This window comes from Panulirus ornatus, chromosome 18 (assembly GCF_036320965.1).
Source record: "Panulirus ornatus isolate Po-2019 chromosome 18, ASM3632096v1, whole genome shotgun sequence".
In the NCBI taxonomy this organism is placed as follows: domain Eukaryota; kingdom Metazoa; phylum Arthropoda; class Malacostraca; order Decapoda; family Palinuridae; genus Panulirus; species Panulirus ornatus.
In genome coordinates this window covers 55,155,417-55,171,944 of record NC_092241.1, presented here as the reverse complement: position 1 = coordinate 55,171,944, position 16,528 = coordinate 55,155,417, and the positions used below count along the sequence as shown (strand labels likewise).

Sequence of the window (16,528 nt, the reverse complement as noted above, 5' to 3'; positions counted from 1 at the left end):
TAGCTCAGAACATCCCACACAACATATCCTAGCTCAGAACATCCCACACAACATATCCTAGCTCAGAACATCCCACACAACATATCCTAGCTCAGAACACCCTACACAACATATCCTAGCTCAGAACATCCCACACAACATATCCTAGCTCAGAACATCCCACACAACATATCCTAGCTCAGAACATCCCACACAACATATCCTAGCTCAGAACACCCTACACAACATATCCTAGCTCGGAACATCCTAGCATCTATAAAGCATTCCGGGAGAAAGCACCAAAAGGTATGTCGGGTCTTGTTTTGGAAGGATAGGGAGCTGTGGTTTCGGTTCATCACAAATGACTAGAGAATGGACGTGAGCGAGTTAGGCCATACTTCGTCTTCATCACCCAGTGAACCTTCCAAAGCCCTGAGGACCCTACAACCATACCCTTCCTCAAATCTACACCTCCTAAAACCCGTCCCACCAGTCGACGCTCTCAAGAACGATATTCATAATCTTACCTCCAACCACTAAGACCTTAGGGGAGGGAGGTCTCCCAACTCTCCATTTCACCACATCAAGTCATGTAAATGTAATTACTCAATCAATTACGTCTAGATTCAAAGAAAACGGTTGTGGATGAGCCTATGTAAAAGTAGGCGACTTGCCGCTGGAATTTTTCTTCTTGAAGTGTTACATTTCTATGTGTCCTTCCCCCCCCCCCCCCCCCCCTCTCTTCGTTCGTTGTATTACTCTCATATTTTCTGCAGTGAAATCCTCTCAATTTCCCTGATAGACTCGATGGGAGAATCATTATTTTCTTTCCCCCATCTCATCAAACCAGATAATCTCTCGGCCTCTCACTGTAAAAGTGATGGGAAAACACACATATAATCGAGTGTGCTTAACGACGACTAACGACTGTGACTCAAAGACACAACAAAGCAGTTCAACGAGTCCTTTGAAATAAACGGTAAAGACAAAATGATAACAGGAAACATTTGTCGTTTATCTTCGGAGAGTGAGTCTGGCCCGTGTTTAATGCTCCTCTTAAAGATCGAGAGCATTAAGCTCATAAACCCGAGACCTTTACTTGCTCGGGCCTCAGGGCTGGCCAGGAACGGGCCTCAGGGCTGGCCAGAGACGGGCCTCGGGGCTAGCCAGAGACAGGCCTCAGGGCTGGCCAGAGACGGGCCTCAGGGCTGGCCAGGAACGGGCCTCAGGGCTGGCCAGGAACGGGCCTCAGGGCTGGCCAGGGACGGGCCTCAGGGCTGGCCAGGGACGGGCCTCAGGGCTGGCCAGAGACGGGCCTCAGGGCTAGCTATAGTAAAATAATTACTTTAAAAAGAAAATTTCTTTTCCCTTCTAATTGAATAACAGAAATATAATTATATAATCGTACAATGAACGTATCCCTCTACAGCTGTCAAAAGAAATTTGGGTCTTATATTCCTCGTCTGGAAACTCGAGTATCCCCTTTCATACGACCTCAATGTGGCCATTACGTGTGTGTGTGTGTGTGTGTGTGTGTGTGTGTGTGTGTGTGTGTGTGTGTGTGTGTGTGTGTGTTCCATTTGGCCATAATTAACGGACTCAGTTAAGTTACAAGAAATGGCGTAATTATCGCAGGAATTATAATGTAACGGTATACGTTGTGTGTCCTTGTGGGGCGGCATCGTAGTGGATGCTGATGGCATTAACAATGTGGTAGGATAGGTGGGAGGAGGAGGAGGGGGGGGGGGAAGGTTCCTTTCACTGTGGTAATCCTTCATTATACACACGAATACTCTAGTCATTCACGATCACATCACAGACACATGGATGGTCATTCATCACACGGCCCGTGTGTATACATACGACCCTCATACACATGTATATCCAAGACAACCTCTAAGATGTAGTCATCTCCTTTTGCTTAACTAGGCCCCGGTGCGTTCTCAAGTAAGGGCAGCTGCATTCACATATAAGCAGCCGCCCCCCGTATAGCATCTGGAGAACAATAGTATCATTCTAAACTTCGTCGAAATCATTCTCAAAGGCATAGCTCATCTCTACATGGGTCCTCTCAGTGTAAAACACCTTAAGTATCACCATAAGTGCTCCTTGCATCACCGGAACCTATTCCACACATTATATACACATGTAATGAGAGGATGGATGGCCTTGAGTCCTCTTGAGCACCTGAAGGAGATGTTCCATATTTCTTCAACTGGAAGCGTCCCTCTTACAGTGCTTTACAGAAGTTGTGTTAGGAATCATGTGCTTTCAGTGAAAATAAAGTTGAAAATGCTCAAGAACCATATGGGTCATATTTACATGCATAACATGAGTGCATAAATTCTCTATGACATCACCATAACTACTTATCCACCCGAGAAATCTCAAGCATTTTTCACCCCACCCTTTCATCTCGTCCTCATTCTCACACTCTTCCTTGTCCTCTCCACTTCTGACGCATACACACACACACACACACACACACACACACACACACACACACACACACACACACATGGTTGTTTAATTTGTTTATGGATGGGGTTGTAAAGGAGGTAAATGCAAGAGTCCTGGAAAGAGGGGCAAGTATGAAGTCTGTTGGGGATGAGAGAGCTTGGGAAGTGAGTCAATTGTAGTTCGCTGATGATACAGCGCTGGTGGCTGATTCATGTGAGAAACTGCAGAAGCTGGTGACTGAGTTTGGTAAAGTGTGTGGAAGAAGAAAGTTGAGAGTAAATGTGAATAAGAGCAAGGTTATTAGGTACAGTAGGGGTGAGGGTCAAGTCAATTGGGAGGTGAGTTTGAATGGAGAAAAACTGGAGGAAGTGAAGTGTTTTAGATATCTGGGAGTGGATCTGTCAGCGGATGGAACCATGGAAGCGGAAGTGGATCATAGGGTGGGGGAGGGGGCGAAAATTTTGGGAGCCTTGAAAAATGTGTGGAAGTCGAGAACATTATCTCGGAAAGCAAAAATGGGTATGTTTGAGGGAATAGTGGTTCCAACAATGCTGCATGGTTGCGAGGCGTGGGCTATGGATAGAGATGTGCGCAGGAGGATGGATGTGCTGGAAATGAGATGTTTGAGGACAATGTGTGGTGTGAGGTGGTTTGATCGAGTAAGTAACGTAAGGGTAAGAGAGATGTGTGGAAATAAAAAGAGCGTGGTCGAGAGAGCAGAAGAGGGTGTTTTGAAATGGTTTGGGCACATGGAGAGAATGAGTGAGGAGAGATTGACCAAGAGGATATATGTGTCGGAGGTGGAGGGAACGAGGAGAAGAGGGAGACCAAATTGGAGGTGGAAAGATGGAGTGAAAAAGATTTTGTGTGATCGGGGCCTGAACATGCAGGAGGGTGAAAGGAGGGCAAGAAATAGAGTGAATTGGAGTCATGTGGTATACAGGGGTTGACGTGCTGTCAGTGGATTGAAGCAAGGCATGTGAAGCGTCTGGGGTAAACCATGGAAAGCTGTGTAGGTATGTATATTTGCGTGTCTGGACGTGTGTATGTACATGTGTATGGGGGGGGGGGGTTGGGCCATTTCTTTCGTCTGTTTCCTTGCGCTACCTCGCAAACGCGGGAGACAGCGACAAAGTATAAAAAAAAAAAAAAAAAAAAAAAAAAAAATATATATATATATATATATATATATATATATATATATATATATATATATATATTCTCTTAGTCTCTCTTCACTCATACTCTCCATACGTCCAAACCATATCAGCAAACCTTGATCAGCTCTCGAACATCTTCCTTCGGATACCACACTTCGGTCTCGCAATGCCAATCCTTACGCGAACAACCCTCCAAACACTATATAGTGTCCTTAGGTATTTCATTTCCAACACATTGACCCTCTCCCTCACTTTTCCACTGAGTGCCCACGACTCGCATCCATACAACACCGTCGGGACTACTATACCATCAAACATACCCATCCTTGTTCTCAGATACAGTGACCTCCCCTTTTTCACACACTCAGTGCATCCATGATCTTTGTCTCCTCACGCACCCTATGCTTCACCTCAGCTCCCGTAGTTCCAGGTTCCATACGCTGCCAAGTCCACTCCTAGGTACCTAAAGCAACCCTATTTCTTCCAGGTTCTCGTTCCATATTCGACTTCTAACTGAGCTGTCTCTCTCCCCTGCTGGACCTCATTACCTTACTCTTAAACACGATCGCTCTCAACGTCCTCCGTTCACACACTCTCCCAAACTCAGGCGCCATCTTCTGCAGGTCTCTGCCTCAAGCCTGCCACTACAGAGACATCTTCTGCAAACAGCAAAAAAAAAAAAACCTCCCAGCTGCAAACCCACCCGTCACTTCGAAACCCTCACAAATACCTCCCTCCACCCCGACCGTAAAAGACCAAGATTGAACAGCCATGGTGACATCAATCACACTTGACGCAAACCAATCAGCAACATAGTCACCCCCTTAGCTTGAGAATTTCAACTGAAATCCCATCCACTCCAACCGCTTTCCACACCTCACAAGACTTACATCAGCTCTTCTCCTACTACCAAAACATTTACCATTAAACGCGTACCTCCACGTCCCACACATCCCATATCTGCCATCCCATCATCTAACACATTCAACAGTCCTTCAAAGTACTCACTCCATCTCCTCTCCACCATTTCTACGCCTGTTAGCACTTGCGACATCTGGATCTCTCTCTCACTATGTGTTTCCATAAGTACAGATGTTTAGTCCATACCAGCAGTATAGCACTTTAGTGAAGCCACAGCTGTCTCTACCAACACGACGATGGCTTGAACCAAAGCCACTGACACGGGGTCATAATAACTCAGCCAGACCCTTATCGAATCAATCTCATCTCCCTTATGTAAACAGATTCCAGTAAAGTTTGGTTGGGGGGGAGGGACACATGTTGTTTACCCTCAACGTCTATGAACCTGACGCCTCTCAGGGAGGGAGGGAGGGAGGCCGCCAGCGAGTCATATATGTGAATAAAGGATGTCTACTTTGTGGACAACCTGGGAGAAAAACCCTGGTGACCGTCCAACTTCGAACCAAACCGCCAAACTATCCGAAACGTCGGCAAAGCGAGTTTACAAATCTAATCATATCCACTAGACGCGCTTCGTTGATGAATATATCGTGTTAATACACCAGTCATAAAAAGGGCAATGAAAGGTATTCTTTATATCAACGTTTGTGATAACAGTAATGATACATATGCATGGCGAAGCCATGAGTTCGGCATGTTCGTGCAAGGGTTGGGACGTGGGGTAACCACCTACAGATTCTACACGCTCCCAGACCCCGCCTTCACAGGACGCACATCCAGTATTTTCCCGCGCGATCACCGGCACACGATTTCTTTTACATAAACAGAGACGCCTTATCACAGGTGGCCACATCAAGGCCATGCCTATTCGGGGAGAACGGGAGAGAGAGAGAGAGAGAGAGAGAGAGAGAGAGAGAGAGAGAGAGAGAGAGAGAGAGAGAGAGAGAGAGAGAGAGAGAGAGAGAGAGAGAGAGAGCGTTGCTGGGGGATGGTTTGAGGTAACACGGAAGGTTCCCTGGCCTAGTTGTGGAGAGACAGGTACCAGCCATTGAGTCGACCAGTCTCTGGCTTACCCAACACCTCCATAGTATCTGTGTGTGTGTGTGTGTGTGTGTGTGTGTGTGTGTGTGTTGGGGACGTAGAGTGGCCCCGAGAGTCAGGTCTTGCGTGGCTCGGTCGGAGAAAATGGCATGCAAACCCTCACCCCGCAAAGAGATGGAGCCAGAGTAATATCTGTAAAAAAAGAGAAGGGGAAAAAAAGTATTGCAGAGAATGCTGTGGATTGTGGGTTGGACTGGAAGGTGGGTAAAAAAACAAAAAAAAAACAAACCTCACTACCCCTGTGGATGTGATATATTCATTCTGTAATGAAATACATTCAAAATAAACTCATATTCTCTTATGGATAGACTAAGAAAAAAAATTGTAGTATTAAGCCTTTCTAAGAGAGATAAAAGGATAGATTAATGACAAGTAATTTAGAAAGAGTCGTTGGGTCATCAAGTTTTCATTTTCAAAGGAAATAAGTCAACAAGAGCTTCAAAGAAAATGTAGAAGATTAAGGGTTTAAGGGGGGTACTTAGATACCTCTATTCCACGAGCCAATTGAGGATGGACGGTATTTAGAAGACGAGAACTGAGTAATGGCCACATAAATGGGTAGTTCTGTTGTTTGGAAGAGGAAATGATATAGAACAGTGGAGAATGATGGTATGAGAGGACGAGCCATTGACAATAACCATAATGGAATGAATGGAAATTGAAATGGACGAGAGAGTTCATAAAACTCAGAAGAACATGAGCTTGGAACTAATGCCTGGAGTCAGAGACAAACGTCAGAACCTATCAATAAGCTTTCAGAATATCAAGGGTCTTGAGATAAATTTAATACTAAAGAAAGAAAGAAAAAAAAAACCAAAGCGCTGTAATCTACATATGAAATCAAAAAGACAATAAAGACTCCTGTAGATTTTGACCTACAGAAGCCATCAGGATGGCCATATAAGAATATGAGGCAGACGTGAAATAGAGAGAGAGAGAGAGAGAGAGAGAGAGAGAGAGAGAGAGAGAGAGAGAGAGAGAGAGAGAGAGAGAGAGAGAGAGAGAGAGCTAACAGGATGGGAAGAAGGAAATGTGGATTTTCAGGAGGCGTTTGGTATTCTCACTGAAGTGTCATAAAGATCTTTTCAGTGAGAGAAAACGAGAGATCAAGGAATATTACCCGACGTAAGAAACAGTGTTCAACCCTTCGTGTAACAGATGTGAATCGATCACAGTCGAAACTGAAAACTGAGTGAGAGTCGGATAAAGGGGTTTGGAATGCCTCCCTGCAATCAAGCGATGGTCAAGAGGGACCAGCTGCGTTGGAGAGGAAGGAGGATTATACGCAATACGTAACGCCAATTTTTAGACGCCTCAGTTATGCGTGCTGCAGAGAGAGAAACGCAGTGCGATAAAGAGGCATCTGTCACCCCAAAATAAGGCGACAAAGATGTCTATAAGAAACTCAGAACAACAGGCGGTCTTTAGGTGCTCCATACGGCGTTTATAGCGGGAATGGGAGGTGGTAAATGACAGTGAGGTCTATAGATGATGTGATCCTATACCCAAGAAGACGAGATGAGATCGAATCTCTTTCATGTTTAGTGATGACGACCAAGAACAAAAGTAGGATGCACGAGCGTAGGATTACTGCACATATTGTACGTCTGGAAGGGATTCAGCCACTCTGATAAACACACAGACGTCCTCTTCATGACAGATTTCAATAAGGATTCCAATACCACTGTCTCGAGGAAAGAAAAGCAGGGACAGTCAGGGAATGACACAAAGGTACAAGAATTAGAAGAAAACTAATTGAATCAGATAGACGAAAAAGAAAAAAAAAAGTTGACGGGAATATATATATATATATATATATATATATATATATATATATATATATATATATATATATATATATATATATCATATCATATCATATATCATATCTGTATTCGCCGAGTGTATATATATATATATATATATATATATATATATATATATATATATATATATATATATATAATTTTGAGCCACACGACATCAATGTTGGGAGGTTCAAAGTTCACGAGGCGCGCAATAGGTGTGTGTGTGTGTGTGTGTGTGTGTGTGTGTGTGATACTCGGTAATATTACATACTACAGCCTTTGTAACACAGATCATCATGACAGCACAGCTGTGGGTGGCTCTGGCAGCAATAAAGCAGAAATGGAGGCAGAGTCAGACGTGCCACGAAGGGAGGGAAATTAATTTCCAGTCAGAGACTGTCAGTGTGGTGAAGGGAGGAAGAGACATGTCTCCTGGAGAGGTTTTAGAGACAGGTGGGGCCAATATTGCTGCGGGAGTCCAGTCTCTCACTCTCACCAAAGCCAGCACAAAGCTTTGAAATTCTTAAGTATACCACGGCGCCGGGTACTGAGAGAGATACTATAATCTCTCATCTCATTTCTAGGATTAGATCAAAAGGGAGAGAGAGAGAGAGAGAGAGAGAGAGAGAGAGAGAGAGAGAGAGAGAGAGAGAGAGAGAGAGAGAGAGAGAGAGAGAGAGAGAGAGAGAGAGAGAGAGAGAGAGAGAGAGAGAGAGAGAGAGAGAGAGAGGAAGAAAAGCGGAGTCTTCCAGTTCGTTTACCTTTCCTCTGTAACAGGTAAGACTACAGCTGAGGGTGACCTTCAGTACCACGTCGACACGGTGGAGAGGTATCCCCACCCAGCGCTGACCCATCGTACTTCCAGTACTCCACTGACTTCGAGAACAAAACTGCGCCGGCGTCTTCAGCATGTACAGACCAGCTTGGCAAGCTGATCCTAAAAACACCTTAAAGATACCATTCACTAACGAAACGTAAGAATGAATAGGAGGAAATCGTAAGCGACTTTCAATTTGCTTTTTCACCGACTTCTTCACAGAGAAATCCGGGGGCGAAGTCGTTGTTAAGAAAGGAGTCTTGTCTTCCGCACTGCCATCATGAAATGGGCTTGAAAACTTGGACATGAGAGGAGGAAGGTAAGACACTGAAGGAGACGAGGAGGGAGTGAGGGAGGGCTGGCTGGGCCTCGCCCCCACAGGTCCAAAAGAAGTCACTCCACCGGAAAATGTTGGCTCTCCTGAATTTCCTCTCAAAAGGCGGACGACTCCGTCAGCTGGAAAGACACTCCTCCAGCGAGACAGATCACCGTCATGCAGGACCGGGAAAAAAAAGGAAGCAACGCTAACAGGAGCTGAGTGACATGCCGACGTATGCATGATGATCATGATTTATGACACACACACACACACACACACACGAGAGAGAGAGAGAGAGAGAGAGAGAGAGAGAGAGAGAGAGAGAGAGAGAGAGAGAGAGAGAGAGAGAGAGAGAGAGAGAGAGAGACTTCTGGGTCACCACCTGAATGTGGTGTTAACAGGCCAGAGAATCTCACCGTTTGACTGACGGCGAAGCAGTGAGAGAGTCGAGACCCACCCAGTTTGACTGATGGCGAAGCAGTGAGGGGGTCGAGACCCACCCAGTTTGACTGATGGCGAAGCAGTGAGGGGGTCGAGACCCACCCAGTTTGACTGATGGTGAAGCAGTGAGGGGGTCGAGACCCACCCAGTTTGACTGATGGCGAAGCAGTGAGGGGGTCGAGACGATCTCTCCCAATCCCAAGAAATTCTTTCTCCTTTCAACCGTATCCAAAAGGAAGATTAAGAGTGGTTCTATCTGAACTGAGGGATGTCACGACCAAGGCAAACCAGAGCGCGACGCCAGGATTTCTAACCAGGTGTTCGGGACTGCTGGATCACCGTCGCCGGAGATGGTCACACAAAAGAGAGAGAAAGAGAGAGAGAGTGGGAGATTCAAATTACTCTGATGGGCTCCCGTCGCCTCATCCACCAGAGAGAGACGGGAAGGTGGAGTTCCACGTTACTGTGACAGGTTCCCGTCGCCTCATCCACCAAAGACAGGCGGGAAGGTGGAGTTCTTCGTCACTGTGACGGGTTCCCGTCGCCTCATCCACCAGCACCGGACGGAGAGGTGGAGCACTACACAATCTTGTGACGACCTCCCGTCGTCCTTATGCATCACCACGTAGGAACACTTGATGGATCCCCAGCACTGTGATAATGAACCTTCGTCACCTCATCTATCATTGACCCACTCCCATCAAGGCGCCAGGGATATTCAATACCATCGACCAAATTACGCTCGAGCTGAACTAGATCATATATATATATATATATATATATATATATATATATATATATATATATATATATATATATATATATATATATATATATATATATATATAGGGAGGAGAGGTGAGGCTGGGTGACCAAAGTTCTTGCCTTTCCCTTTAGTGTGTGGTCACTGTGATAGAGGAAGTCCCGGAGCCGTGACTCCCTCTTGTCTGTGGTGAGGCCATTGCAGTGTGGATTGTGAGTGTATTCATGGTGATGCTGGATAGTGAGAGCAAGTATGGTGTCTGTAAGGTGAGGTTGGGTAGTTAGTATGCGTGTAATGGATGTATGAGTATTAATATGTGCAGGTGTGCGAGTTTAATGCATGTATATGTAACGTGCATGTATTTGCTGAATGCCTGTGTTATGTGCGTTTGTTCTGTGGGTAAATATGTGGTTCATCTACACATGTTTGGATGGCGTGTGTCATGTCAGTGTGTTTGGTGACTGTGTGTGTGTGTGTCATGTGTAAATGTTGGATGGTGAGGCTGTGTGCACACCAGCGAGACACAGATATCTGACTGACTGTCTACATCACCACGCTCGCAGCACACATGACCCAGGCCTGGATCGTACGAAGGTATCAGGTGATGAAATGGTCAACAAAAAAATGTTCCTGATGGAGGAGGACCTGTTTGAAGGGGAACCACGTGTATGAGGGAAGACCTGCCTGGAAGCGAACCCGCCTGAAGGATGACCCGTCTATAAGCGAACCCGTATGAAGGAAGACTCGTCTTTAAGCCAACCCGTCTGAAGGAAGACTCGTCTGTAAGCGAACCCGTATGAAGGAAGACCCGTCTGTGAGCGAACCCGTCTGAAGGAAGACTCGTCTTTAAGCGAACCCGTCTGAAGGAAGACCCGTCTATAAGCGAACCCGCCTGAAGGATGACCTGTCTAAAGGAAGACCTTCCTGGAGGAGGATCTGCCTGAGAACTAGAGACGCCAACAATCGTCAACGAATACAGACAGCAATGTTATCCTCGTCAAGTCATGTTCACGACGGAGGGAAGAGCCACCAAACTCATCTTCAATGCGTCCTCAACAGACTCATCTTTACCACATCCTCGACGTACTCACCTTCACCACATCCTCTTCAGACTCATCTTCACCACATCCTCGACAAACTCACCTTCACATCCCTCGATAGGGTCTCCCTCCTACGGAAGGAAGACATAAACATCAGCTTAAAAGGTTAAGTTCCATCGAGGGAAAGACGTGCCCGGAGGAGCACCTGCCTGACGGAGGGACGCCCTTAAAGACGGCCCTGTCTTCAGGAAGAGATCTGAAGGATCTCCAGTCGCAGCTGGGGAAGACCTGCACGAAGGAACATTTCTATCACTCTCTTTCAAAAGGATTTTTCTAAAGGAGATCCAATCCAACGGAGGACCTGCTCAGAAGGGAAGTTCCTTTGGGAAACGACTGCCTGACGGAGGACCTGTGGAGGTACAAGCGACGTCACCCACATAAACCGCCCATCCCCACCGCACACACACACACACACACACGACCTTGGGAACTTATTTGAAAGGTCTTGAGTCTACAAATGCAGATTCGGAATGCCTAATCGAAGCTGATGCTCCTCTTACCAGATTCCATACCATACGTCAAGCTTACAATACATATAACTGTTATTTTTGATGTTGTTAGATACAATGGCTACCTTACGTACTACCAGCACTTGGCAAGGTTGTTACAACCTTTCTGTACAGATCACTTCGTTGTACACTAACTCACACCGAACACTCGGGTGGTTGTATATGATGACAATAAAGGAATACCCTTGCGTATAACCTCAACTATAACAAACTATGTAGGTCTATTGTAATATAACTACCATTAACCGACTCCAACCCCTACCCCCCCCCCTTCCCAAAACTAGAATAAATGAATAAGTAAATGAATAAATCGTCTAGCCTAGCTTCAAGTTGATGTTCAATCCTGAGTACTGAGGACACTAAAGAAATACCTTATTTTCCTTTTTCAACAATACCAATTTTTCTTATTATTATAAAAATCATCAAATCTGGAATGTTTACTTCAGCAAGCGGAGCAAAAAACCCGCACGATTTAAATCCGTTTCTTCTTCGCAAAGAATGAGAGAGAGAGAGAGAGAGAGAGAGAGAGAGAGAGAGAGAGAGAGAGAGAGAGAGAGAGAGAGAGAGAGAGAGAGAGAGAGAGGGAGAGAGAGGTGAATGTGGTTTGTACAGAGTTAGAGGCTTGCCAGCAATAGGATCCAACACCCCCTTACCGTGACTCCCTCCACTGACATGGGATCCAACATCAATATTGGAATACGCGGCCTGACACTCCTCTCTCTCTCTCTCTCTCTCTCTCTCTCTCTCTCTCTCTCTCTCTCTCTCTCTCTCTCTCTCTCTCTCTCTCTCTCTCCGCCCTCTTCCAGGTCAGCCCAGGTCACACCACCCTCCCAGGTCAACCCGGGTCACACCATTCTCCCAGGTCACACCACCCTCTCAGGTCAGCCCAGGTCAACCCAGGTCACACCATTCTCCCAAGTCACACCACCCTCCCAGGTCACCTGAGGTCATACCACCCTCCCAGGTCACCTCAGGTCACACCACCCTCCCAGGTCATCCCAGGTCACACCACCCTCCCAGGTCACCTCAGGTCACACCACCCTCCCAGGTCACCTCAGGTCACACCACCCTCCCAGGTCAGCCCAGGTCACACCACCCCACTTGCCCAAGCCTCTCTGCCTCTCCCTGGAAGGGGGAAAAAAAAATACATAACACGTTCCAGACTTTCACACCCACGGGAGAAAAACCCAGGTGGGTCTTAACCCAGCCTTCCCCCCACCCCACTCTCTGCTTCCAGACACAGAGCTAAAGTTCCAGCAGGTGTTCTGGAACACGTAACTCCGCATATCCACTTACGCAAGAAGCGTATTTAAACAAGTCATCTTATACGGGTGTATATTCGCCGTTTCCCACGTGAGCGAGTTGGCGCCCAGAAGAGACGCTGAGCCTCAGGGGATAACAGATCCTCATTTGGCTCTTTCCACTGTTCCTTCTTTTAGAAAGTAATACAGGAGGGGAAGATTTCCAGCTCTACCCTGGCAATCCCATCCTTCCTAGTTGTCCGTTATGATGTGTGTGTGTGTGTGTGTGTGTGTGTGTGTGTGAGATATTTGTATAGCACGTGATTACAACACAGGTATCTACACCCGTTTCTCTCTCTCTCTCTCTCTCTCTCTCTCTCTCTCTCTCTCTCTCTCTCTCTCTCTCTCTCTCTCTCTCTCTCTCTCGGGCTCAATAACACACCATTCATTTCACCGGCGTCACGAAACCTAACCCCCCTACCCCCCCCCCCCCACACGCAGAGGCTTATCGGATAAAGCGGCTGTCACCTTTGACCTCTGACCTACCCCCCCCCCCCCCAACCGAGCATTGCATCATCCCGCGTCGTGGTGAGTGAGGTTCCTATACCAAGGGCTGGATATCTATTTCAGCCCGTCCTCTGCTGACGCACGGGGGATGGTAGATAGATAGACAGATAGATAGATAGACAGATAGATAGATAGACAGATAGATAGACAGATAGATAGATAGACAGATAGATAGACAGATAGATAGATAGACAGATAGATAGATAGACAGATAGATAGATAGACAGATAGATAGATAGACAGATAGATAGACAGATAGATAAGCTTTACAGATAGATAGATAAACAGATAGACAGATAGATAAGCTGACAGATAGATAGATTGATAGAGAAATGATAGATAGATAGATAGATACAAATAGATAGATAGATAGACAGATGAATGATTAGACATATAGATAGATACTTACATAGGCAAATAGAGGATAGATGGATGGATAGATCGATAGGGAGATAGATAGACAGATAGAAAGATAGACAGACAGATAGATAGATAAATATAAAGACAGATAGGGAAAGGGCAAGCGCCATCACAGGCCCGTATCACTCAGTTTGGCGTGAGATAAGATAAGATAAGACAAGATGGGTGAATGATAAAATTCATGATATCAAAAATATAGGAATATCCGGCAATGATGTCACAGGTCACCATGCTTATGAAATGCTGGTCGTGACGGCATGACCTGATGGAGTGACCTTTGACCTGACTAGGGAAGCTTTTGACATTTAATTCTTGAATCAACGCTACACTGCTCTATAATATCTTTTTTTAGTCAATAAAAATGATAAAATTTAACCCAAAACCTCAAAAAAAAATCACAAAATTTAATCCAAAACCTCAAAAAAAATCACAAAATTTAACCCAAAACCTCAAAAAAATCACAAAATTTTTCACAAAACCTCAAAAAAAATCACAAAATGTAACCCAAAGCTCCCCCCCCACAAAAAAACCCAAACCTTCCCCCCCCCACTAAAAAAAAAAGATATTCATATATCACAACATTTTACCCCAAACTAAACATCACAGAATTTAACAAAATATCAGTGAGTCTTAACCCCTTGAATGAAAATCACAAAATCGTACCCAGCACACAATATTTTACCTGAGACAAAAAAAAAAAAAAAAATCAGGTGATCTTACCCACAAAATCAAAAACCAGATGATCCTAACTAAACAGAAAAAGAAACAAAAAACAAAAAATTACAAAATCTCACCCAAAACAAAAATCACAGATGACAGTAATATCATAACCCCCCCTTCCCCCCCCAACACACACACACACACACACACACACACACACACACACGAAGCTAAAACACGGTAAAAACCACAGGATTCCCTCCAACGCTCTCTCCTGATTTTTTGGGGGGCCTGGAAATTACGAACAGGAAATACGTGGGACTAGACCAAGCAACGGTATAGGATATATATATATATATATATATATATATATATATATATATATATATATATATATATATATATATATATATATATATATATATATATATATATATTATCCCTGGGGATAGGGGAGAAAGAATACTTCCCACGTATTCCCTGCGTGTCGTAAAAGGCGACTGAAAGGGAACGGAGCGGGGGGCTGGAAATCCTCCCCTCTCGTTTTTTTTTTCTTAATTTTCCAAAAGAAGATACAGAGAAGGAGGCCAGCTGAGGATGTTCCCTCAAAGGCTCAGTCCTCTGTTCTTAACGCTACCTCGCTAACACGGGAAATGACGATTTCACACTGACTCTGTCACCAGCGGATCATATCACAGATACATCCGATCATATTACAGATATACCCGATCATATCACAGATATACCCGGTCATATCACAGATATACCCGATCATATCACAGATATACCCGGGCATATCACAGATATACCCGATCATATCACAGATATACCCGATCATATCACAGATATACCCGATCATATCATATCGGTGTTCCTCGCGAGTGCTGTCTTATCTCCTTCAGGTCAAAGGGTATCTGTAGCTGGCTGTTTGTGTGGGAGTGAAGATCACGTGTGGTAATGACAGTGTGGTGAGTGAGGCAATGTGAGGTAATGTGTGCTGGTGAGTCTGATGGTGAGATGGTGAACGGGAGTGGGTAGTCTATGTGGTGATGTGGGTCGGATGGTCACGAGGGGGGGGAGGGGGTGTAGAATGTATGGAGTAACCAATTTGACCCACATGTTCGTTAACCTCATTAACTATTACAGTTAACCATATTTGAACATAAATGACCTTAAATTTCCTGTATCTTCTTTAAATCCCTGTGCCTCTTAGTTTACAGTAAACGTACCCTTCCACACGGGGAAGATGTACTCCCAAACGTCTCACAGTGATGCCATGACAACGACAGGAAAAAAAGAAATGATCAAACTCACCAGGATCCTATGGTAAGAGGCCAGGGCTATCATATTCACCCCATGCAAAGATCATGGCAACAGTGTGGCTGGTTGGCTCTCCTTCCCCTCAACTAACCTGTGGATAGAGAGAACAAGTGTTAGTTCCATATTAACCTATAAAAATAATATATATATATATATACATATATATATATATATATATATATATATATATATATATATATATATATATATATATATATATATATATATATTATCTATATTATATTATTATACTTTGTCGCTGTCTCCCGCGTTTGCGAGGTAGCGCAAGGAAACAGACGAAAGAAATCCCCCCCCCCCCCCCATACACATGCATATACATACGTCCACACACGCAAATATACATACCTACACAGCTTTCCATGGTTTACCCCAGACGCTTCACATGCCCTGCTTCAATCCACTGACAGCACGTCAACCCCGGTATACCACATCGCTCCAATTCACTCTATTCCTTGCCCTCCTTTCACCCTCCTGCATGTTCAGGCCCCGATCACACAAAATCTTTTTCACTCCATCTTTCCACCTCCAATTTGGTCTCCCTCTTCTCCTTGTTCCCTCCACCTCCGACACATATATCCTCTTGGTCAATCTTTCCTCACTCATCCTCTCCATGTGCCCAAACCACTTCAAAACACCCTCTTCTGCTCTCTCAACCACGCTCTTTTTATTTCCACACATCTCTCTTACCCTTACATTACTCACTCGATCAAACCACCTCACACCACACATTGTCCTCAAACATCTAATTTCCAGCACATCCATCCTCCTGCGCACAACTCTATCCATAGCCCACGCCTCGCAACCATACAACATTGTTGGAACCACTATTCCTTCAAACATACCCATTTTTGCTTTCCGAGATAATGTTCTCGACTTCCACACATTCTTCAAGGCCCCCAGGATTTTCGCCCCCTCCCCCAC

General features: G+C 45.0%; 1 protein-coding gene across 4 annotated transcripts in view; it reads right to left on the bottom strand.

Moving 5' to 3' along the window:
• Positions 1 to 16,528, bottom strand: part of LOC139755113 (probable G-protein coupled receptor CG31760) — a 424,310-nt gene that overhangs the window by 252,264 nt on the left and 155,518 nt on the right. The window contains exon 1 of one of the 4 annotated variants that reach the window (XM_071673249.1): positions 15,581 to 15,601. The exons of the other annotated variants lie outside the window; for them this stretch is intronic. The gene's annotated coding sequence lies outside the window, so the exon portion shown is untranslated. Of the gene's footprint in view, positions 1 to 15,580; positions 15,602 to 16,528 lie in introns of those variants that run through there. 4 annotated transcript variants of the gene reach the window in all.